This window comes from Acinonyx jubatus, chromosome C1 (genome assembly GCF_027475565.1).
Source record: "Acinonyx jubatus isolate Ajub_Pintada_27869175 chromosome C1, VMU_Ajub_asm_v1.0, whole genome shotgun sequence".
Classification (NCBI taxonomy): domain Eukaryota; kingdom Metazoa; phylum Chordata; class Mammalia; order Carnivora; family Felidae; genus Acinonyx; species Acinonyx jubatus.
Window position 1 is genome coordinate 150,576,100 of NC_069381.1, and position 25,281 is coordinate 150,601,380.

At 36.7% G+C, this 25,281-nt stretch overlaps 1 long non-coding RNA gene across 2 annotated transcripts in view; it reads left to right on the forward strand.

The window, feature by feature from the left end:
• LOC128314048 (uncharacterized) overlaps positions 1 to 25,281 on the forward strand; it is a 96,755-nt gene that overhangs the window by 37,220 nt on the left and 34,254 nt on the right. For both annotated transcript variants that reach the window (XR_008295396.1, XR_008295397.1), the window contains exon 6: positions 7,471 to 7,540. This is a non-coding gene — a long non-coding RNA (uncharacterized LOC128314048). The remainder of the gene's footprint in view (positions 1 to 7,470; positions 7,541 to 25,281) is intronic.

Here is a 25,281-nt window from a genome sequence, read left to right on the forward strand (position 1 = left end):
TGATCTCTTCTTTAAATAAAAAATATAGGGGCGCCTGGGTGGCTCAGTTAGTTAAGCGTCGACTTCAGCACAGGTCATGATCTTGCGGTCTGTGTGTTGGAACCCTGCTCAGGCTCTGTGTTGACAGCTCAGAGCCTGGAGCCTGCTTCAGATTCTGTGTCTCCCTCTCTCTCTGCCCCTCCCCACCCACTGTCTCTCTCTCTCTCAAAAATAAATAAACATAAAAAAAATCTAGAGTACAGAAATATATGCCCCACACCAAAGTTGATTTTATTTCTCTAAACTACTAGGCATTATCATATCTGTATCAATTTTAGGATGACTTCAGTATTTAATTGACATTGAAATTGTGGCTATGGAAAACTGTCATTCTGGACACAGTTTGAGGCTCAATCTAAAATCTCTATATTATTTTCTAATTGTCTAATGGATCTACTATACATCCTCTCTTTTCAAATAGATTGTAAGCTTCTTTTCAGAGACAGGACATAAATTTTCCACTTTTAAATTACCTGTAGCACTTCAAACAAGGTAGAGACATGCTGGTGCTTCTGAACATTTGTTGTTATGAGTTTTTCATATATATGATGATGATTGAAATTTATTTTTAAAATAGTTAATAAGTAGTGGGGAGCCTGGCTGGCTCAGTCGGTAGAGCACGCAATGGGTGATTTTGGGGTTGTGAGTTTGATCCCCACTTTGGGGGTAGAGTTAATTTAAAAAAGAGCTAATAGATGGTATATTTTTGAAACCCATTTAAAAATTTTTTCTCTTCTTTTTAGTTGGTAACTTTTTTTAAAACATTACAAAAAATTTTCTTTTCAGGGCCCCTGGGTGGCCCAGTCAGTTAAGCATCCGACTTCCCTTAGGTCATGATCTCGCGGTCCGTGAGTTCGAGCCCCAAGTCAGTCTCTGTGCTGACAGCTCAGAGCCTGGAGCCTGTTTCTGATTCTGTGTCTCCCTCTCTCTCTCCGCCCCTCCCCCGCTCGCACGCTGTCTCTCTCTCGCTCTCAAAAGTAAACATGAAAAACAATGCTCTTTTCTATTTTGCATTTTTCCAGTTTGACTGAGAAATAATTGACTTCCATCACTGTGTAAGTTTAAAGCAGGCAGTGTAGTGGTTCCATTTATATATATTGTGCAATAATTACCACAATAAATTCAGCTCACATGCATCCTCTCATATAGATGCAATTAAAAAAAAGGGGGGAGGGAGTTTTTTCTCCTTGTGACGACAACTTTTCAAATTTACTCTCTTTTCTGTATGTCAAAAAGCAGTGTTAGCTATCGTCATGGTGTTGTACCTTACATCCCTAGTACTTTTCTTACAACTGCAAGATTGTAACTTTTGACAACCTTCCTCCGATTCCCCTCCTCCAACTCCCTGCCTCTGGTAACCACAAGTGCGATTACTTTTTCTATGAGGATTTTTTTTTATATATATTCCACATACAAGCGAGATGATACAGATTTATCTTCTTCATCCATTTATTCATCAATGAGCACTTAGGTTTTTGCTTGTCTTGTCTGTCGTAAATAACACTGCTTTGAACGTGAGGGTGCAGGTATCTTTTCAAGTTAGTGTGTTCACTTCCTTTGAATATATTCCCAAAAGTGGAATTGCTGGATGACATAGTAGTTCTATTTTTAATATTTTGAGGACCTTCCATACTGTATTTCACTGTGCCTGCACCAATTTACAATTTTCCTTTTTTCTCCACATCCAAATCATAGTATGTTGTCTCTTGTCTTTTTGGTGATGGCTATTCTAACAGAAGTGAGGTGACATCTCATTGTAGTTTTAATTTGCATGTCCCTAATGACTGCTATTGTTGACTATCTTTTCATGTACCTGTTGGCCTTTCATATATCTTCTTGGGACAAATGTCTATTCAGATCCTTTGCTATTTTTTTATTGAAATATAGTTGACATACAAATTCTTAAATTTATAGAACCCTATTTTAAACTGATAACAATTTAAACAGAACTAGTACATTTCACACTTTTATTTCTTCTCTCCCTCATGTTTCAGGTTATTTCGGTTATAGTTTACATGCTTGTTTTTTTTTTAAATGCTTATTTGTTTAATAATGTTTATTTTATTTAACATTAATTTTGAGAGAGAGAGAGAGAGAGAGAGCAGGCAAGCAGGTGAGGTGCAGAGAGGGGGAGGGAGGAAGAGAGAGAGAGAGAGAGAGAGAGAGAAAGAATCCCAAGCAGATTCTGTGCTATCAGCATGGAGCCCCATGTGGGGCTCAAACCCAAGAACAGTGAGATCATGACCCGAGCTGAAACCAAGAGTCAGACACTCAACTGACAGAGCCACCCAGGTGCCCCTACATGTTTTTTATATTGTATAACTAATAACAGATATGTATTTATTGTCACTTTGCTACATTAATTGTTGTAACTTTTAGACTAGAGTTGTGAGTTATGTACAATTATTACCAATTTGGAGCATCTGATTATGACTATATATTTACCATTACCAGTGAGATTTATGCCATCTTTTTTTTGTGTTTTTGTGCTATTAATTAGTGTGCTTTTACTTCCACTCAAAGAACTCCCTTTAGCATTTCTTGTACGACAGGTCTGGTAGTAATGTACTCCCTCAGGTTTTGCTTGTTTGGGAAAGTTTCATCCATCCTTTGTTTCTGAAAGTTAGCTTGGCCAGTTACAGAGGTTTTGGTTGATAGTTATTTTCTCTCAATATTTTGAATATGTCATCCCATTCTCTCTTGGCCTGAAAAGTTTCTCCTGAGAATTTTGCCTGTCGTTTTATAGTTCTCTTATAAGTAACTTCTTTTTGCTTCCTGCTCTTAAAATTCTTTCTTTGTCTTTGACTTTTGACAATGTATTTATTTTTATTTTTAAATTTTATTTTGTTACTATTTTTTTTCATTTAAAACTTTTATTTTGGACAATTTAATTATAAAATGTCTCAGTGTAGGCCTATTTGGGTTCAACCTTTTTTTAAATTTTTTTTAATGTTTTATTTATTTTTGAGAGAGAGAGAGAGACAGAACATGAGCAGGGGAGGGCAGAGAGAGAGCGAAACACAGAATCTGAAGCAGGCTCCAGGCTCTGAGCGGTCGGCACAGAGCCTGACGCAGGGCTCGAACTCATGAACCATGAGATCATGACCTAAGCCGAAGTTGGACGTTCAATCGACTGAGCCACCCAGGCGCTCCTGGGTTCAATCTATTTAAGGTCTTTTGGGCCTCATCTGCCTGGATGGCCATTTCTCTCCCCAGGCTTGGGAAGTTCTTTAAACATACCTTCTACCATTTTCTTTCTTTTCTCCTGGACTTCCCATAATGCCAAAATTATTTCTTTTTATTGTGTCCTATAATTCCCGTAGGGTTTTTTTTTCAATCTTTTTGAATTTTTTAAAACATTTTTGTTCCATTGTCCAGGTGAATTCCAATGTCCTATCCTCAAGTTCATGGATTCCATCTTTTGCATGGCTTAATCCACTTTTAAAACTCTCTGTTAAATTCTTCAACTCAGTTATTATATTTTTCAATAACTTTAGAACTTTTTTTTTTGATGGTTGCTATTTGCTTGTCAAACTTGTTTTCTATATTCACTATTTTCTTAATTTTATTTAGTTGTCTGTGTTTTCTTATAGTTCACTAAACTTCCTTAAGAGATTTATTCTGAATTGCTTGTCTGACAGTTCATAAAGCTCCATTTCCTTAGGATCAGTTATTGGAGTTTTATTCATTTCTTTTAGGGGTGTCGTAGTGACCTGAATTTTTGTGATCCTTGATTTCTTACATTAGTATTTGTGCATGTGAGTAACTTACAAGTTTGCTTTGTCAGACAGTTTCTTCACCAGTTAGCTTGGTTTGGGTTTCTGGGTGTGCCTGTTCGTAATGTCTTTGGGCAGGTGGGTCCTGCTATTATTGTCTATTTTGAGGCAAAGCAACTGTTTGAGCTCTGTGGATGAGGATGGGGCTGAGAACAGTTGGGTAAGATTGCTGGTTTCATTCCCTACCCATGTGAAGCTATTGGATGGACCCCATGGTTGCCTGAATTCTCTGGGCATGCTTAGTAGGTAGTCAATACTGGGTGCTGTATTCAGTAATAGATGGAGCTATGAATAAACTTCCCTGCACTGGCAGGAGAGCAGGCCGGGGACCCAAGGCAGCAGGCTGGGGCCCAAGGCCTGTGCAGCTCATTGGGGGCCTGATTCAGGCCTACCTATGCACTGAATTCTCTGGCCCGGTGAGGCCACCAGTTTGCTCTGCAGATGGGGAAAGCCACAGGCTCTGCTCTCTGTTCAAGTGCCGTTGTACGTAAGGCTGTTGAATCGGCTATGCAACTTCCCATGTGCTCTGGTTAGATTCTCTGGTTGGAAAGGCTGAAGGCGGTATTCATCGATGAGCAGGCCTACCAATTAAACTCCTTCTGCAAACTCAGTGGGAGAAACTGCTCTAAAACCAGTGAAGCTCTTTTTTTTTTTTTTGTCTTAGCTCAGGCCAATCTGTAACCTAATGTGTCTAAGTGAACAGGGCCACTGACTTTGGTCTGGAGCCTGTCCATTCTGTTCTCCTGGCTTGAGTACCACTGGGCTCTACAGCTTTCGGGTGTTCTTGTCAACCTTTTTGGTCAAATGGGCCCAAAGACACTATCCACAGCAGGACTACGTCTCAGCCCCCTTGCCTGGGTGGGAAGGGTAAGACCCACTCCAGGCTACTCTCAATTTCGCAGATAGGCTCTCTGGTTGGGAGTGGCCTGGAGCGACCCTCTGCCTTGGCTTAATTATTCCCTCCTGCCTGTGTAGCAAGGAAAACCTCCATACCTGGTACTGGCTTTGCTTTGGGTGTGATCCGCTCTGTCCACCGCTCCCCCCACCCTTTTGGTTAAAGTGCCTGGTAAGACTGTGACCCAGCACTTTGCCTGGGCTTAGGCAATCTGGGCTCTAGAGCCAGCAAAACTCTTCATTTGAGGATCTACACCTGATAGATCTGCGCCCACTGAGTTCCCCGGTCAGAGTGCAACCCCAACTTGCTTCTGCAGATGAGCAAAACTGCTAGTTGGGATGGCTACTTGGGCATTGCAGGCAAGAACTCAAGTCTGCCAAGATCTGTGTGCTGGTTATTGCAAGCTCCTCCCCAACCCCCCACCTTTTCTGTCGCGGTCACGTTCCCAGTGCCTGCAAACCCTGTGGTGCAAGATCAGAGTAGGAGTATTCACGAAACAACCCACAGTGTTGGTGGACGCTGATTACCTCCGGGGCTCTCTTTTCCCACTGGAGGCTCAGGGATGACCTCTCCAGGTGGTGCTGTGTTGCATGGGGGAGGGGCGTGGGGTGGGAATGGAGGGAGTGGGGGAGATTGGGGGGTGGAGCATTGAAGGCAACGTGTGGCCCCTTCTCTTACGCTTCTAATGCAGTCTGTCGTGTCTCTGTGCAGGGAGTACTTCAGCCTCCGCCTCATGTTCTAGGATTTTCTCAGAGGTATCTTGTTCTTGAACAGATGTACTTCTGGTGGGGGCAGAGAAGTCAGGAACGAGCTCTTGGTGACATCGCTCTCCTAGCTGGTAGTTTTGATATCCCGGTAAGACACAGTGCAATACACCTAGAAAGCTTCTGCATTTTGCCTAATTGATTTCGATCACCTCCTAAACCAAATCAAGGCGTAACTAAAATCACAAAGACACCACTTCTACTGTGGATTATGCTTTCTTCAGTTTTCAACAGAAATAAACATGCAATAAGGAAAGCATTTAACTCGAGCTGAAAACAATTTCTTTTAAAACTTCACCAGAATAGAACCATGCTCGCAAGATCAAGGAGGCGATTTTTCTCGTTCCCGTTTTAAATGAAAACTGGTCAAAAATCAGAAAACAGGGAAGCAGACGCCCTATCCAGCTACTATCAAGTGTTTTCTTCCACCAAAAACGAACCATTTATGAATTTGCAAAATGAACTTCCTCTGTGTGAATTCTTAATAAGCGTTGTAGGAAGAAAATACCTTTCCATAATTTAAAACTAAGATGTCACAACTAAGCTGATGCTGGTTTTATATCTTTAAAATGCCATGTCTTACAACATGGAAACCTCAGGCCGTCTTCAGTCATACACAGGAATTGAAAGCTGTCTCCCGTGAGTGCCGAGTGGCTGATAAGATACTGTCATATCAAGCTTTCTTTAATACTGTGCACATTTTCCTTTACGGCCAAGGTAATAGGAAGAATGCTGGTTAGGGACTGTATTAGTTTCCTAAGGCAGCCATAACAAAGTACCACAAACTGGGTGGCTTTAAATAATATAAATTTATTCTCTCTCAATCCAGAGGCTAGAAATCTAAAACAGCAGGGCCATGATCCCTCTGATACTCTGGGTACAACCCCTTCTTTGACTATACAACTTCATAGTAGCCTTGGCGTTCTTCGTCTTACAGCTACGGCCGATTTCTGCCTCTGTTGTCTCCAGGCTCTCTCCTTTTTGTCTCTGGCATCATATATGGCATTTTCTTCTTCTCATAAAGACGCCCATCATATTATATTAGAGCTTACTCTGATGACCTCATTTTAACTTAAAAATTTTTTTTATTTAACGCTTATTTATTTTTGAGAGAGAGACAGAGACAGAGTGTGAGCGGGGAGGGGTCAGAGAGAGGGAGACAGAATCCAAAGCAGACTCCAGGCTCTGAGCTGTCGGCACAGAGCCTGATGTGGGGCTCCAACCCACCAAAATGTGAGATCATGACCTTAGCTGAAGTCGGACACTCAACCGACTGAGCCATCCAGGCACCCCCGACCTCACTGTAACTTGATTACATTTACAAAGATCCTATTTCCAAATAGGATCACCTTCACAGGTATTTGGCATTAGGACTTCGGCGGGAGTGGGAGTGGGCACAATTCAACCCTAACAGGGATGTAGGTGATCAACAACCACACCTTAAAAAATAAGTATTCCAGCTTATCATTTTAGAAGTGTCTTTAATGAAAAAAAAAAAAACTATTTTATTACTCAGCAATCATAAAACTTTAGCCAAAATATAATGGGCTTTTCCACTTGTATTGTTGACACCAATATAAATTTCCTATTCTTTAATTTATTATTTTTCATTTATTGGGTTATTTTTTTTTTAGGAAATATGATTGGCCTCTCTAAGATTTCTATTTTGAAAGCGACTTTGCTTCTGTACCATACCTTTAAAAGGTCTCTTATACAACATACTAATTTTTCTATACTATCCCTTAAATGTCCTATGTTTTTACAGCATTTATATTTAATAACTACTCAGTAACTACATTTTAGAGGTAACTATAGACCTTATGTACTAAGCATTTCAAAATTATAAATTATTTTTACTCATAATTTTTTTCATATTTCAGCCAACGTTGAAGGTATATAATCTTTGCTTACTTATACCCCCAAATCTTTAGCATAATGGGAATTCAATTTGGTCCCTTCCAGTCATATTTTAGTACTAATTTTATTTTATTTTTAGAAATTGACTTCCATTTTGGTGATTGAGGACAGAGTGAAAATAATCTCAGAAGATAGTTTATGATAAAGAGGTATGTAAATAAATAATGAAAATGTATAGCTTCTCTTTCTCTGAAATTTGACTTTGTGAGATAAGTACTTCATAGTAATTATAGTACCTCCAATGTTAAAAGAATTTAAAAGATTATCGTACAAGTTGAATCTACATAAGTCAATAGGTTGTGTTTTTGTTCTGTTTTTTTCTTTTTTTTTTTTCCTGAGGCTTTTTAGAGTAAGTTGATTGGGTATTTTGGTTGTGGTTCGGGTCAGAATGATCACCTTGAGTTTTATTAGTAACTGAATTGAGTTTTAGTAAAAACCAAATACATACACTATTATTATAATAAAACATTTCAATTTAAAAGTTTTCATAAAATTACACAGCAAATTTGGGAGTAATGTTTTTAAATTTATACTCCCTTTCTAATTTAAAATTAAATGGAAATAATATCTATATTAGCACATGTTTATGTGCATTTTTTATTCAACTTATTGTAAAAAGTAGATATCACAATGTGTGGTAAGAAAAATCTAGTTGTATCTGTTTGTGATTAGCCATAACGCTTCCATATGTGGTATCGCTCTTTGGATTCAAACTGTCTACAGTAACTTGATCAGGGGTATAATTACACCCTACTTGAATCAAGAAAGTCAAATAATGTCAAAAACAATCATTTTACTTGTAGATGTTTGGAGAATTAAAAGCTGAAAAAATGCAGATAGCATGATGTTAACATTTGATCCAGCAGAACCTTGATACTGGGAGGATTGTAAATTGCATGAAAGAATGTTATGGAAATGCAGAGAAGCTCATGCATTAAAAAAAAAGAAATTGGGCTTTTAGTTAGTGTCTACACCGTCAAGTTCCCAAATTTTCTTAAACAAGAAAAAAAAAAAAAAAAAGAAAGTTGATAATGCCAGAAAGAGATCCAGGCTGCTGGAAACTGCAGTGATAGGTTGGTCTGCACTACAGGATTAAGCTGGAGGAGGAGTTAAGTGAGGAACATGATTGAGTTAAGTGAAGCTACTACCAGAAACCCCAAGTTAATGGCGTTGGCCAGGGAGAAGTGGAATAAAGTCAAATCCAACTGGGCTGATGTGGAAACAAGGAGTGAGGTAAGCACGGGTGATAGAATTCATAGGGAGGATGGAAAAAAAAAGCAAGATGATGATGCTTTTGCCTAGATCTGCTGCTTTTTAATGTGACTGCCTTACGTCTCTTGAATGTGTACATTGGCCAGTTTCAAGCTGCCATCTGACCTACACTATAATCTCTTCTTCCAAATTTGCTATTATTTTATAGCACTAGCATCACAGTTTAGCTCAATAGGGTGTACGTAGCTGGTAACCGCTGTGAAATTCCTAAAACGAAGAATTAACGAAACTTCTTGTAGCACAAGTACAGATTTTCTAACATACATTGCATGTCATGTTATAAGCATATGCTGTTTCACATTTCCCAAGTTAGGTTTTATTCAACCTCTATGAAACAGACAATAAGATATTTTTTATCTATAGATTTAAATAATTTCAATGCCATGCATATAATACATTGAAATTTCATTTCCTTTCAAAACAAAGGAAAAAAGTATATTCTGGTTAGGTTATTTCTATTTAACAATCTATGACAAAAAGTTAAATTTCAACAGTTGTAATTCAACTGGTTAGTTTTGTGTACTTAACACAATAAATTTTGATGAAATCTAATCATTTTGTTTGACTTTACTTGTTAGGCACAAAATTATAGGCCATTTTGGCCATATCTATTCCACTCTCTTTCTTTTTATTCTCTCTCTTTCCTGAGTACAAAGGATCAGCTAAGTTTTAGAAATAAAGAATTTAGTTTTGGATACTTGACAGAAAATATCCTCCCAACAATTCTTACCATGTGAAACTTGGGACAATTTATGACAGAGTGCCGTACGAACGGGTTGTTCATGGACCAACCTAGGCTGTAAGTTGATTCCTCAGCTATAGAGGTCTTGCCCCATTATTTGACATCCTTGATTCAAGCAGTGTGTAATTATAGGCCTAATCAAGTTTCAATAGTCAGCCTTAATAAGAATCAGAAGCTTGAATTTCATTGTCAACCACCATTTAGTTTCATAAGGAGTGGAGTGCTTGCTGAGAATGATGTGGCCTTTTTGTCTACCTCCACTTGGAGTGAGTTTTCCGCACTCTCCCCTAGCTGTCTCCACTGTAGCCCCTCTTGGCAGGAGTTGCAAGTAAAGTGCAGAGGAGCAGAGTTTGTTTTATTAAAAGACTGGAAAGATGAAATGATTTGGGAGGAGCTGGAAACTCTCGGATACCTCCCCAGCCACTGGCCAGTGCTTACATTTGCTGTGATCATCTAAATAAAACTGAGGTAGTGTAATGCCTAGAGTTCTCAAAGGTGTTTACATCTCAGCATGAGTGGGTTTATCCACTTGTTTCCTGAGATGAGTTTTGGTAGAAGATTTGGAAAAGAAGGGGGAAGGGGAGACCGAGGACAAGAAGTTTTACCTTCAGCTGGTTGAGGTTAGAATCATTTATCAAGAAAAACTCTATGATGGGCTCTGGGTTCCCAAATATGTGGGCTTTTCTGATTGAGGAAAATAATTTAGCTGAGCATTTACCTCTAGGGATAAAGATGTTAGAGTCTCCTAAGGAGGGAAGATTTGCTAGCAGAAATCTCCATCTATCACAAGTATTTACTGGCCCCTCTGCTGTACACACAGCACAGTGCCCAGTGTTCCAGAGTTGAAGAGACTTAAGATGTGTTATTCTTCCTAAGATTTTTCATCTGTTGTGGTAACACTGCGTTTTGAAAGGCGATCATTTTTGTTTCACTGTGTGTCCTCCAACATTCTAAATGATTTTCTCAATGGGAGAAATCCCACTATTCTACTTCGAATTTTTTTCTTCCAAATTTAAAGCCATTCATCGTTATAAAATCTTGTGAAAATTGTATATTTTGTACAATCAAAATATGAGCATAAAGTTGCAGGTATACTGTTGTTTATAGTTTCAGAATTATGTTTTGCATAGTGCAAGCTTTTAGCAGTCGTAATGTTATAAATGAGAGATTTATCAATTGCTATGCACCTCCCATTCTTATCTGCTAGAATTGAACAGTCCTTAAAGGCACAGAATTTGAAGATAGGCTATGTGGGTTCAAATTCAAATTCTGTTATTTGTTAGCCATATGACCTTGGAGAAGTTAGTTAATCTCATAGTCCCTCAATTTCTTCATCTGTAAAATGAGAATGATAATAACAATACATCAATCATAGGGTTGTTTAGAGGATTAAATAAGTTAACCTTTGTAAGAGGCTTAGAACAAAACCTGGCATATTATAAGCATTTTGTTAAATGATTAAAGCAGAAGATATTCAATAGTGTAAGTTATAGTCATTATCTCGTCCTATTTTTCTATTAATCTATAGCATGCCAACTCTGTAACACTTAGCTTTCAAAATAATTCTGAATATAACAAATGGAAAATAGAAAATTAGAAAATAATGTTCACTTAAATGCACTGAAATTTTAAAAAATTAGCAGTCAGCCATCTTGTCACCATTTTTAAATTAGACCCCTAATTTGAGAGTTGCCATTTAGAAGTTCCTTTACCACCATGCTGAGAAATCGATGAATGTGATTCCTTTGGAGGAGTTATTCCACTGCTCTATGTAACAGGGCAGCAAATTAGTACACCAAGCTGACTTTGTATGAGATGCTGATCAGTTCTCCAACTGTTTGTCTAGAAGCCTAATGATTAGAGCATTAAAAAAAGTGATATGTAGAATATATAACAGCTAAATTGATATTGCTGCTATTAAATATGTGTGATATAGCTTTTTAGCCGTTCTAACACAATAGTATCATAGAAGATAAATTCTGAAGATGTTCTCCTTGCTTGGTAATTCAAAATGTTCATAGGTTCTTGTTTAAATATCAGCTTTTTAGCTGTGTCAGGGAACTTTGTTACTCAGCAGAGTTTTTCAGTACCTCTCCATTTTGAATGTCAACTCCAAGGCAAACATAGAGATATACATTCAAAGCTTTCTGAATTGAAAAAGAATTGTGGATACATATACCTTAATTTTATTACACTTATGAATGTTTAAATTTTTGCTTTAGCATGTCACACTCAGCATTAAAGAGATCTTTCACATAACTCTTCCTGTAAATTGTTATCTATGGTCATGGTGAATCTCAAAAATAGAGTTAGAACAAGTACTCCATTAGTTTATTAGGAAATGGAGTGTAATGTAAGGCAAAACGACAACCTTTCTTTAAGACCCAGCTTCACCACGATTGGTTGCCTGTCTAATGGAGTATGACTTGACTACTTCCCAAGCTCCCATCTGTAAAATGAACAAGATGCAACCTAATATCTGAAGGCCACGTAGTTATCAAATAGGAACAACCATCTGGTCAATTCCATATCATATTACATGTCCTAGGGATAACCTTCCCTCCTTAAGAGGTTCTAGGCCTCTATGTTTACGTGGGGAATGGACAATATTATTTGGACAGCATTCATAAACTTAATGGCTTCCACACTAATCAAGGACTGGGGAACATCATTAATAGGGAAAGGTAATTAAAATGATTGCACTTATACTTTAAACCATTGTCAGGCTAAACTGCCCGTCGATGATAATTTCTCACAGGAAAAAATGATGCACTCACATGAGAAACAGAAGAAAGGAAGATAAGGCAGGATGTTCCTTTGGGATCAGGTTGATTCCAGTAATGTTTACCAATGGTCTGAATGATGGAGGAGAAAGCATCCTTATTAGATTTTCCAATAACCCAGTTAGTCAGGAAAAAAGAGGAAATTAATTCAAAGGGACTTTGACAAATAAGAAATGGCCTGTCAACACAAGTTCAGAAAAGGGCAAGTATGAAACAAGTATTAGGCTCAGACTACTACTAATCTGATAAAAGATGGGAATGGCCAGAATGAATGGCCAGAACTAGACCTGGTGCTCTTAGTAAGGTGAATAAGAGTCAGTAATGTAGTACTGCCACTGGGAAATGTGTGCTTATTGAATGTTAGGGGATATGCAATAGTAATGACAGACAGTATCAAACAGATGAAAAATACTCCCAATCAGGAAAGGTTAAGGAAGATCATATAACCCAAAGAGAGAAGGTTAAAAACAGATTTTGCTAGCTAATGTCCGTTATCCACAAGTAGAACTGATTTGAAAACAATGGTAATACCCAAGACACCACCATTGCTACAAGTGGTTATTAACCAGTTCTCAAAATCGTGGGCCTTTTAACTGATGATGACCAGTTTTGTTGTTTGTTCATTTTCCTCTTTCCAATTGAAAGCATGCATATCACCATATTTGGTTGTCTCTTTGGTCTAGTCCAATATTCAGACGCTAACCGTGCCACCCCAAAATATTCCACTGAAGAACCATTTTCTTTGACATCAGCCTCAAACACTAGAATGTACTTTTTAATATATCTTGATTTTCTACCACAATCCAATAGCAACTTGTCACCAATGAATTTAACTAAAACATTTGGAACTATTTATAGTGTGTATGGATTCCATTTATCTAGCACCTAATGTGCCAACGTATTACTTAACTTTTTTTTCTGTCCTGAATTTACTGTGTTAAAAGTCTAAGTTCATGTTCTAAGATTCCAGTAATTGATAAACAAGTCTATTCTCTGTTTTCCAATATTTATCACTTTTGACTTTTCTTTTTCTAGATGTTAGAAGACTATCTTTTTCAGCCAATCCTTTCATACCCCCAACTTCTTGGTTATTTTTATTTCATTTCCTTAAACTTCTTGGGATGATAACTGTTAACTGAAATAGATTGTTTTCTCTTGGGTTTGCTTCCATTCAGAAAGTACATCACACAGGACAGGTGAAGCGATGTAGTGGCATAATATATTTAACTCATTATATACATGGAAACATCTCAGGTAGTGGATATGTTACAGGTTTGCATACCTGAGAAGTTCAAGATAACACATACTCACTATGTAGTTTCAGCCTTTGCTCACTGTATAAACCCTTCCTTCACTTCTTCCTAGATCTTCCTTCAAGGAGAAACTAGTTATCACTTGAACACATCTTGCCCCACTCCTGATTGCTCTTTTTCTGATTTTCGTGTTTTTTTTTTTCTTGTTATAATATCAGTAGGGTTAGTAGGGAGACCTATCAGTAGGGAGACCAAGGCTGCTAAGGTCGCTATAAAGAATTGTTGAAGCTATCAACAGTGGGATACCATGTTGAAAAGGGTGATGCTGCAGTCTGGGAGAACTAGAACGATAGTAGATGTTACTATGAGGTTGAACACTAGAGATGGTGGGAATGAGAAAGTAAGGAGTCTAGAAGAATAAAAGTTGTATTTTGAAAGTAAGCAAGAGATGAAGATTTTAAGGATATCTCAGTTTAAGACAACGACAAAACCCTGGGAGTATCTGTTAGAGTGAGGGGCATAGATTAAGTGTAGGTAAAGTAGAGCTGTAGTCTAGAAGGAATGTAGTGTAAGATGGGTCACCTGTATGTATTTTGACATCAGGATTATGGCTGGAGGTAGGATAAAGAGAATGGTTGTAAATTACATTCCAATGTTTTAATTCAGGGGTTCTCAAAATGAGGTCTATGGACCGACGTGGATCCCCAAGACACTTGTTAGACCATCTATAGGTAAAAACTACTTTCATAATAATAAAGAGACACTATTTGCCCCTTTCACTATGGTAACATTTGCACTGATTATGTAAAAACAATTGTGAGTAAAGCTACCATCATACTTAATTTTGAGAGAATGAATGCTTTCCCCTAAAATCAGGAACAAAACAAGTTGTATGCTCTTACCACTCATATTCAACATTATCCTGGAGATTCTAGCTAGAATAACTAGGCAAGGAATGGAAAAAAGTCATCAATGGGAAGAGAGATAAAACTCTTTCTACTTGTAGTTGACATAATGTCATATGTAAAAAAACTGCAATATCCACAAAAGAACTATTAGAGCTAGTAAACAAGTTAAGCAACGTTGCTGAATAGCCTATCAATATACAAAAAATAATGTTATTTCTATCCACTAGTAATGAAAAATCGAGAAATGAAATTAAGAGAACAATTTTATTTACGATAGCATCAAGAAGAATAAAATACTAAGGAATAGATTTAACAAAATAAATGTTTAACATCTATACACTGAGAACAATAGAACACTGTTGAAAGAAATTAGAGAACTAAATAAATGCAGAGGTATCCGATGTTCATGGATCTGGAAACTTAATATTGTTAAGATGGTAACACTCCCCAAATTGCCAAACAGATTCAAAGCAATATCTTTCAAAACCTCTGCAGCTTTTTTTTTTTTTAGTATAAATTGAGACAATTGATTCTAAAATTCGTATGGAAATGCAAAGGATCCTCAAGAGCCAAGCAATCTTTAAAGGAAAATCAAAATTAACTTCAATACTTCCTACAAAGTTACAGGAACCAGTATAATGGGGTACTGGCATAAGAATAGCCATATAAATGAATGAAACAGAATCAAGAGACCACAAAGAAACTCTTACAGTTATTGTCAATGGATTTTGACAAAGGTGCCAAGACAATTCAATGGGAAAATAATAGTTTTTTTCAACAAATGGTATTGGGACAATTGGATATTCTACATGCAAAAGAGTTGGATTACTCCTCACATCATAAATAAACATAACTAAGTCAAAATAAATTAAAGGTGGAAACATAAGAGCTAAAAATACACAAATACAAAGCCCAGAGAAGAAAACATAAGAATAAATCTTTGTAACCTTGGATTAAGCAACAGCTTCTCAGGACAATACAAGCAGTAGTGACAAACATAAAAATAAATCAATTGGACTTATCAAGACTAAAAACATTTCTGCTTCAATGGTATCATCGTGAAAGTGAAACGACGTCTCACAGGATGGGAAAAAATATCAGCAAATCATAGATCTCATCAGAGGTTAGTATCTAGGCTACTCTTACAATTCAAAAATAAAAAAGGCAAATAATCCCATTAAAGTTTGGGCAAAGGATCCTATAGACATTTTTCCATGGAAGATATCCAAATGCCAGTAATCACATGAAAAAATGCTCACTATCATTAGTCATCATGGAAATGCAAATCAAAAAACCTCAATGAAATACCACTTCCCATTAGGAAAGCAATAATAAAAAGACAGGTAATAGAAACTGTTAGTTAGAATCTGGAGAAACTGGACATCTCACACATTGCTGGTAGAAATGTAAAATGGTGTAGCAACTTTGGGAAATTATCTGGCAATTCCTCAAATGATTAGATATAGTGATTAAGTACGACTCAGCAACTCCACTCTTAGGTAAAATCCCAAAAGAAATGAAAACATAGTCCACACAAAAACCTGTACATAGCAGTTTGTAGCAGAATTATTTATAGTGGCCAAAAAAGTAGGAACAACACAAATGTCCATCAAAGGATGACAGGATAAGTGAAACGTCATATATCTACAAAATGGAATTTTATTTGGCAATAAAATTATTTCCAAAGATATTATTTGGCAATAAAAATACATATCATAGCTATAGCACGGATGAATCCTGACATTACATTAAATGAAAAAAGCCACACAAAATATCACATATTTTCTGATTCCATACATAAGAAAAGTCTGTCACAGATGAATCTAAACAAAGAGAAGGAATGGTGGTTTCCAGAGGCTAGAGAGCCTAGGGAATGAATGAAAAGTGTTTTAATGAGAATGAGGCTTTTTACGAGACGATGAAAATTTTCCAGCATTTGATAGTGGTGATGGCAGCATAACTTTGTGAATATATTAAAAGTCTCCAAACTATAGATAGATACTTCACAAATGTCAATTTTATGGTATGTGATTTTATCTTAATAAAGTTGTAATTATTTAAGAAAAACAACACCGTGGGTTGCAATGAGGCACAAATTACGGCTGTAGCACTCAGCTCTGTACTTGCAGTGGCTGTAGTCTCTGGGCCACCCACTCATGGTAAGAAAAAAAAGCAAGTCAGTTTCACATAAGAATGTCTCCGATGAAGCATGAAAGTTATCATTTTTATTAAATATGAACCCTGAGTACACATGATTTTTAATTATCTGTTCAACAAAATGGGAAGTATGCATAAAGTACTTCTCCCAAATAGTGAAGTGTGACAGTTGTCTCTGGGAAATGTACCCTTGAGATGGTTTGAGCCGCATGCAAGCTGACCCCGTCGCTTTTTCATGGAACGCAATTTTTGTTTTAAAAAAAGGTTGACAAACGGTGGTGTTTCAGATTTGGGTATTTGGCAGATGTTTTCTCAAAAATTAATGAAGGGAGTGGGGGCACCCGGGTGGGTCAGTCCCTTGAGCGTCGGACTTCCGCTCAGGTCGTGATCTCACGGTTTGTGAGAGGTTTGTGAGATCGAGCCCCGCGTCAGGCTCTGTGCTGACAGCTCAGAGCCTGGAGCCTGTTTCGGATTCTGTGTCTCCCTCTCTCTGCCCCTTCCCTGTGTGCTCTCTCTCTCTCTCTCTCAAAAATAAATAAACATTAAAAAAAAAACAACTTAATGAAGTGAGCCTATCACTTCAAGGAACACAGTGGGCAGTATTTGTTGTCAGTGATGGGACTGGAGATTTCATGCAAAAATAAGAATTTTGGGGAAGTTGCATCCTCCTCTGTGAGCTTAATGGCTTACTAAGAAAACCTTTCTGATGAGGTTGGTAGTGCTAATGAATGTGATTTTTTGGATTTTGTATAATGAATGTGTTATTGGAAATTTCGCATTGATTGTTGAACCAATATTCTTCAAAAGACCACTTCGGGGTGTTATAAGATCTTGCATTCATAAAAGATCCATTCAAAATACAAGAAAGATACATGTATTTTAATGTAACAGAGTGTAAAATATGGTTTCAGATTTCACATTACAACTAACCTTGGAGAAACTACCCTTTGTCAATTTTAGTAAGGTATCAAAAAAAGAACACAATTATCTGGAAAGACTATTAAAATGCCCCTCCATTTTCCAATGATATATCTGTGTGTGGCCAGATTTTATTCATATACTTCAACTAAAATGACATATTTTCAATAGATTAAATGAAGATAAAGATTTGAGATACCACCTTTAAGCCTGATATTAAAGATATCTGCAGAAATGTAAATATTGTCACTCTTTTATTTTTTTTGAGATATATTTATGTTTTTCAAAAATATGTTGTTTTTGGTAATGTGTATGGATTCATCATGTCTTTTTCCAATTAATTAATAAGTAAAAGCATTTTAAATGATCTAGTTTAATTTCCAGTAATTACACTAAATCTCGATAGATACAATCCACATTACAAGACTCTTTGGAGTTCCTGATAATTTTTAGGAGTCTAAAAGGATCTGAATACCCCAAAGTTTGAGAACATACTGCCTTGAATAATATAGATTGTATATGGAGTTAAAACAAGGAAAAATTTTAGTATAACTGGACACCTTATTTTTTATTTATTTATTTATTTTTTTTAACGTTTATTTATTTTTGAGACAGAGAGAGACAGAGCATGAACAGGGGAGGGGCAGAGAGAGAGGGAGACACAGAATCTGAAACAGGCTCCAGGCTCTGAGCTGTCAGCACAGAGCCCGATGCAGGGCTCAAACTCACGGACCGTGAGATCATGACCTGAGCCGAAGTCGGACGCTTAACTGACTGAGCCACCCAGGCGCCCCATAACTGGACACTTTAAACATCATAAAAGGATGAGTATGTTTTAGAATAAAACAAAGCTTGGATTATAAACACTACTTCTTCGTGTTTATAATATACCAGGTACTATCTTAAGAGTTTTGCTAGTATTAACTCATTGAATCCTCTGCATAATTTTATGGAGTAGGTACCATTATTATCCTCTTTTTTACATATGAGAATATTAAGTCACTGAAAGGTTAAGTAAGTTGCTCAAAGTTGCAAAGCTAGTATCAGAGGAATACTTGACACCTCTAATCAGTTTGGCTTCAAAATTTTTGCCGTCTTATTTCTTTAAAGAATCTTTTTTGAGTGCTTATTTATTTTTGAGAGAGAGAGAAAGAGAGAGAGAGAGAGAGCGAGCATGAGTGGGGGAGGGGCAGAAAGAGAGGGAGACACAGATTCCAACGCAGGCTCCAGGCTCCGAGCTGTCAGCACAGAGCCTGACGTGGGGCTCAAACTCGCAAGCCCTGAGATCATGACCTGAGCTGAAGTCGAATGCTCAACCGACTGAGCCGCCCAGGCGCCCCTTGCCGTCCTATTTCTAAGTAGCGAGATGTGGCTACCAGAATGCTCACCACACTGGCAGGAGCTGTAGGACACAGCTACTGCTTTCTATGTGTGAGTCTGCTCTGTGAGCAGACCCATTCTAGGCATCTGCCACACTTTATCTCCTTAATCTGCAAACTATTTTGCAAAACTGATATTCTACTTTTTAATCTTGAAAATGAGAAAGTTGATACTTAGATTCGGTAGCTTGCTCAGAGTACCAGCTATTTAGGTACCAGATGACCTAGTTGAGGGTTCAGTATTCTGTTTAATTTCAAAACCCTATCTTTCAAGCATTTTCCTTTATAACTGTAAAGATAGCTGTTTCTTATATTCTACAAGAAAATAGCTTAAAATAAGTTATATCTCAAAACATTGATATTTTAAACATCTCTCAATTACCAGGAAAACCACTATGATTATACATAAATGAACTTTGAGGAATGTGAAATAAAGTGAATATCTATCTATCTATCATCTATCTACCTACCTATCTACCTATCTACCTACCTCCATATATGTAAAAAAAAAAAAAGAAAGAAAAGAAACTTATAAGAAATAGATATATTTGGCAAAATTTAGAATTAAGACTTCTATAGATTGTATAGTAGATAATTAAAACTGGAAACATAAAAATATGAACTTCCAGAATATTAATTATAGATACAATTTATTTATTGTTACGTGCCAGATAATGCATATTTCCCACATATTATCTCCTTTAATTCCTCCAAACATTCTATAAAGAACATGTTATTAACCTTATTTTACAGATGATAAATTGAGGATCAGAGACACTCAAATAACTTACTAAACCATGTAGATAAATAGTGGCAGAATCATGAAACACAAATTTGACTGATAGAAAAAAACCCTCATTATTCTGTTACAGAAAATATAAAATAAAGGAACTATTTTATCTTTTTGAGTTTGGAAATTCTCTAGTTCTATTTTCTGACCTCTTTGAACGCTTAGTCTGATTTACCAATAGTGTTAATAATATTGATTCATCCTGTGTTATTGAAATATGGGTGGAGACAAAACCCTAAATCTCCTGGAAAGATTTTAGAGTTATAATAAACTGACTTTTAGAATTATAATTTTTGGGCTTACCATTAACTTTTTCCTTCTCAAAATAAGCTAAAGATAATTTTAAGTTTTATAGTTAATTGTTAACTTTCATCTTGTTTCTATAAACTGGACACTTAACATGAAATACTCTCTCGGTTTTTTTACTCTCCTCTCTCTCCTGTTTTTCTGATTGTACTGCATTTATTCGGCCTCAGTTTTAGTGATATTTCCAATTCCATAAGAATATCATTAAAAAAATTTTTCAATTACCCTAGCACAGGCAAAAAATAAGTAACATAAACACTAATTTCTATGTACTGGTTCATTTTGGGGGTACCCTTCATGAAAATAGTACATTAAATCATTCCAAAGTTGTCTTCTTTTATTTTCTAGTTTTGCACCATCATTTATAATATCCAATTTTCCTTTGTATGCAGGCCTCTGTTTGTGTCTGTTCTAACTTAATTTTTGACCAGGTTTCATTGCCATTTCAGTATCATTTGCACATTAGAAGACATTGGACATACTGAGGCCAACCTTCATTACCAATAAATCAGAGTTTCTCATTAAGAGCTAATGAGCTCTTATATTGTCCCTCTGATTATTACCCTTGTTCCATTTGAAAAAGAAAACATTTCATCTTTTTTATTCTCTTTCCCAATCCTACCTTTCAGGGCCTGAGTGTTTTTAAGGAACAGAAGCGAGATGAGCCTACACAGCTTCAACCTTGCTTCTTTTTACTCTCTGGTGAGAGGAAGAGGCCATTGTTACATTTCAGATTAATAAGAGTGTTGTTTAGAGATTTAGGCATAAGATTGAACCCCTGCTCTGACATTTATTGCCCAGATGATACTGCATATTTTATTAAGCCTAGCTATGCCTCAGTTTCCTCATCCCCCATGATAATCCTGCACTGTTGGTTTATAATCAGAATTAAATTACATCATAACTGCAAAGCATTCAGTACACGGCCTGGCACATAGCAAGTGTTCAGTGCATGGTTGTTATGACTGAAGGAATTCATTGAGTCCCCCAGAAAATTTGTGTCATCACTTCTTGTAAATTTTTTTCTCACTTATCTGCTGTCAAGCAAGAGCCTTCTTTATGAATGGAGAAGAAAAAATAAGATAGTCTTCTAATTATGTAAAGATTTATCTCTGCCTTTTTGGGGGGAGTGGAAGGAGACATAGTGAGAGACAGCAGTGAATTTAAAATTTAAGAAATGAGAAACTTGATAATATTTCATGAAAGTAATAATGAAAAATGAAATAGACAGACATGTCAATATACTCTTTCCAACTATGGAATTGGGTAGTGGGGAAGGAAGCAACCTCATTAATTAATCAATAGATGCATTAAACAAGTATATAAATCAGTTAAATAGCAATCTATAGTAATATCCTCAAAAAGATAAGAGAAAATAATGGACTCATTTAAAAAAAACCATAATATTATTTTTTTACAAAAAGGATATTCAGAAAATCAGCAGAGGCTTTTGAAAATTATTGATAGAAAAAAACGTTAAAGAGATGAAAAAGCAGTGTTAACATACCAAAAAAAAACCAAACAAGCAAACAAACAAGAAAACAGAAAAAAAAAACCCAAAAAATTTAAAAGACAATTAGAAGGCCTGTAGCTAAAGTTAAGAAAATGTCTTAGAAAGTTGAGCAAAAGCAAAAACAAGATAATCAGAGAGTAATTTTATGAATCCCATCGTCTAACGAATCTAGAATTCCAGAAAGAAAGAACAGAAAAAAATGGCAAAGAATTGTCAAAAATTGTCAAAAAAATACTAAGAAAAAATGTCCCAGAAATGAAGAGCTCAAGTTTCCAGAATATCCCTAACAATTAGTCTTTTAGATGAATGAAAATTGCTGAGGCATCAGCCAGTTATCATAGTGCCTCCATTTTCCAAGTCCCAAAATTGTATTGTTAATGTCACATCTTTGATCATTTCTTCTGCTCTTGTAGTAGGCTTTCATATGTGCGTGAGATAATGTTTGTATTTATTCATTCGTATGTAATTGGAATTCTACTATCACTAAAAAGAAAAGAAAAAAAAAACCCTCCATAGATGAATATCATAGAGCTCGATCCATGGTAAGAACTCATTATATGCTTGCTGAATAAGCATATAATTTGGAGTATGAACAGGAATATCGGAATCAGACCATACTATGTGCTTTGTCCACTTCTACAAACTTACCCAATTGCTTGCATGAATTTGGGCATGTTACTTCATACTTCTGAGTCTTAATCTCATCTGTTAGATGGTATTAATAATAAATTAGTGAGAGATTATTTGAATATAAATGCAGTACTATTCATAAATTACTGACATAGTGCCTAGAACCTGCTAGGAAGTTAATAACCTCTTCCTCCTCACTTCCTTTGGACTCAGTAACAGCATCACGATGCATATGGACAAGCCCTTGATGAGTTTTGTCTCAGTATTTATTTCAAAGCCTGCTTCAAATTTAGCTATTTGTAAGTGCAACCTTTTCATGGACCTCTAAAAATCTTGTCGATATATAAACCAAGACTTTTATTGAGAAAAATATCTGCTAAATCCACAAAGGTCACATAAAATTGTTCAGTGATAAATTTCACCTATTAAGAAATTATAAAAATATATGATAGATGTATTTTCAAGTGTGTACCAGTTAAATTCTGAGGATTTAACTGTTTTATTCCCGTTTTATTTTTATTATTTTTTTTAAATTTTTTTTTCAACGTTTATTTATTTTTTTGGGGACAGAGAGAGACAGAGCATGAACGGGGGAGGGGCAGAGAGAGAGGGAGACACAGAATCGGAAACAGGCTCCAGGCTCTGAGCCATCAGCCCAGAGCCCGACACGGGGCTCCAACTCACGGACCGCGAGATCGTGACCTGGCTGAAGTCGGTCGCTTAACCGACTGCGCCACCCAGGCGCCCCATATTCCCTTTTTAAATAAGACTGTATTGTGAACTATTTTCTGAAGTACAATTGCTTGTTTTTGTAGTTTCTCCAAGCAGGCATTAGTCAGCACATTAGAATATAAAATAACTTTAAATATCTAGAATGTGCAAATTTTGGTGGTAGCAAGATGTATGAAATATAAAAATGAGGTGTTTTGTAATATATTTTGATCAAAAATCTTTACTTGTCCTTTTAACTAGTAGATAATTCATTACGTACATAAAAGGACAGGGTTAGACCCAGAGTTTTTTTTTTATTCAAATTAAAAATAAGTTAAGATTTAGGGTCAAGATCCAGCTGGGGAAGAGTTACAATACTAGATGAATGATGGCCTCTCTTTTGTGCTGAGAAAAAGGAGGAACTTTCAACTTTGATTCTCTTGAGTTAAATTCATAATTTATAAAATAACACAGGAACAATCACAGAATAACTTATCATTAGAACTACTGACTTCCTTTCAATAGCCCAGCCTATTCTATTTATTTCCTTGAGAGTAAGTGTTAAAAACTAACCAAAAACCCACCTTTTTTGTGCACTCTTCCTCAATCAAGAAACATTGGGGTTTCCCCCAGTCAGTAAGTTGTTTTAGTAAATATGGAATCTGAGAAGACTTTTGCAACCAGCTTTAACAAGTAAGTACTGGTTTAGACTTTTAATCATGACTAAAATAAAGACACAAAAAGCACTAATTATATTCTGGTTACTCGGCTATGTATACTTCATTGTGTTCTAAATCCTAGAACATTTCCTTTATCACAAGGAGAAATAAGTCTGCAAGCTCATTCTAATATTCAGATCAACTCTAATAAGGAACAAACAGCCCGCAACTGGAAACAGGAAATTGTAGCTCTGATAAATAGCTTTGCATAACTGTAATTAACCAGTTAATTTAGCTACAATGATTTTTAAAAAGGTTTCTCTCATACATAAAAAATAAAATAATAACCAATTTGTTCTTACTTTACAAAGGTTTACACTTGATGACGAATACAATCAGTTGAAATTTCCCTTCACAGTAGGGAGAGTGTTCACTGAGCAGAAAGGTAAAGGAACGTCATCTGGGCACACATTTGCTAAAAGTATATAATTCTACTTATGTGGTATGAAACATCTGCATTTTTACATTCTGCTTGAATAGCGTGTGGGAATTGCAGGAAGATGTAAATGGTTGAGTTAGGACTATGTCCAGAACTAGCCTAAGGGATAAGATAAAAAGGCTATTTATATGAAATAGTGTTTATTATTGAAACATCTAAAATGTTCAGACTGTAGGCCCAACACTTTGACTAAGCACTACCCTTGTTTCTCTTCATCTTTTTATTTTTGCTTATTTATTTTGTTAAAAAAATTTTGGATCATCTGGGTGGCTCAGTGGGTTAAGCGTCCGACTTTGTCTCAGGTCATGATCATATGGTTCCTGAGTTTGAGCCCCGCATCGGGCTCTGTGCTGATAGCTCAGACCCTGAAGCCTGCTTTGGGTTCTGTGTCTCCTTCTTTCTCTGCCGTTCCTCCACTCATGCTCTCTCTCTCTCTCTCTCTCTCAAAAATAAATAAACATTAATTGTTTTTTTATTTTTAATGTTTATTTCTGAGACACACACACACACACACACAGTGTGGGAGTGGGGCAGAGAGAGAGGGAGACACAGAATCTGAAGCAGGCTCCAGGCTCTGATGCTGTCAGTGCAGAGCCCTACATGGGGCTTGAACCAACGAACTGTGAAATCATGACCTGAGCCAAAGTGGATCACTTAACCAACTGAACCACCCAGGTGCTCCTCTCCTCACTCTTTTTTTTTTTTTAAGTTGTATTTATTTATTTTGAAAGATAGCGTGAACAGAGGAGGGTCAGAGAGAGAGAGAATCCCAAGCAGGCTCCTTGTTGTCAGCAAAGAGCCTGATGTGGGGCTCGAACTCATGAACCATGAGATCATGACCTGAGCCAAAACCAAGAGTCGGACGCTTAAACCAACTGAGTCACCCCGGTGCCCTCTCCGCATCTTTTTAAATGCAAACGGCTATTTTTACAGACATCTTGATGAGTAGTAAGTAGTTTATCAAATCATCAGTTTAAAAAAGGAAAGGCGGCAAATAGTACAGTCTTCAGACACATGAGCTATGAGTACAGAGATGCAAGATGGGACAAATGAGAGACAATAAAATAAGCATGAAGGGACAAAGAAGATGGGATTGAGAGGTCACCTGTTTCATGATTTTTGCTTAGACTCCTCCTGGAAAGTAACACCCTTCTGTTGCTGGAAAAATGAAATTCTTGAAGTGTTTCTAGCTGGCTCTGCATTCTTCCAGTCCTGACTTGTAGACAGAAAACACATGTCTTTTGGAATGCATGAATAAAGCAAGTGACAGTCCTGTTAAGGAACTTCATTGTGGGGATTAGCAGCCTGTGCCAGTGAGCAGTCTGTATCAAGGGAGCAAGCCACCGTTACGCAGGTTCCACAAATCTGTT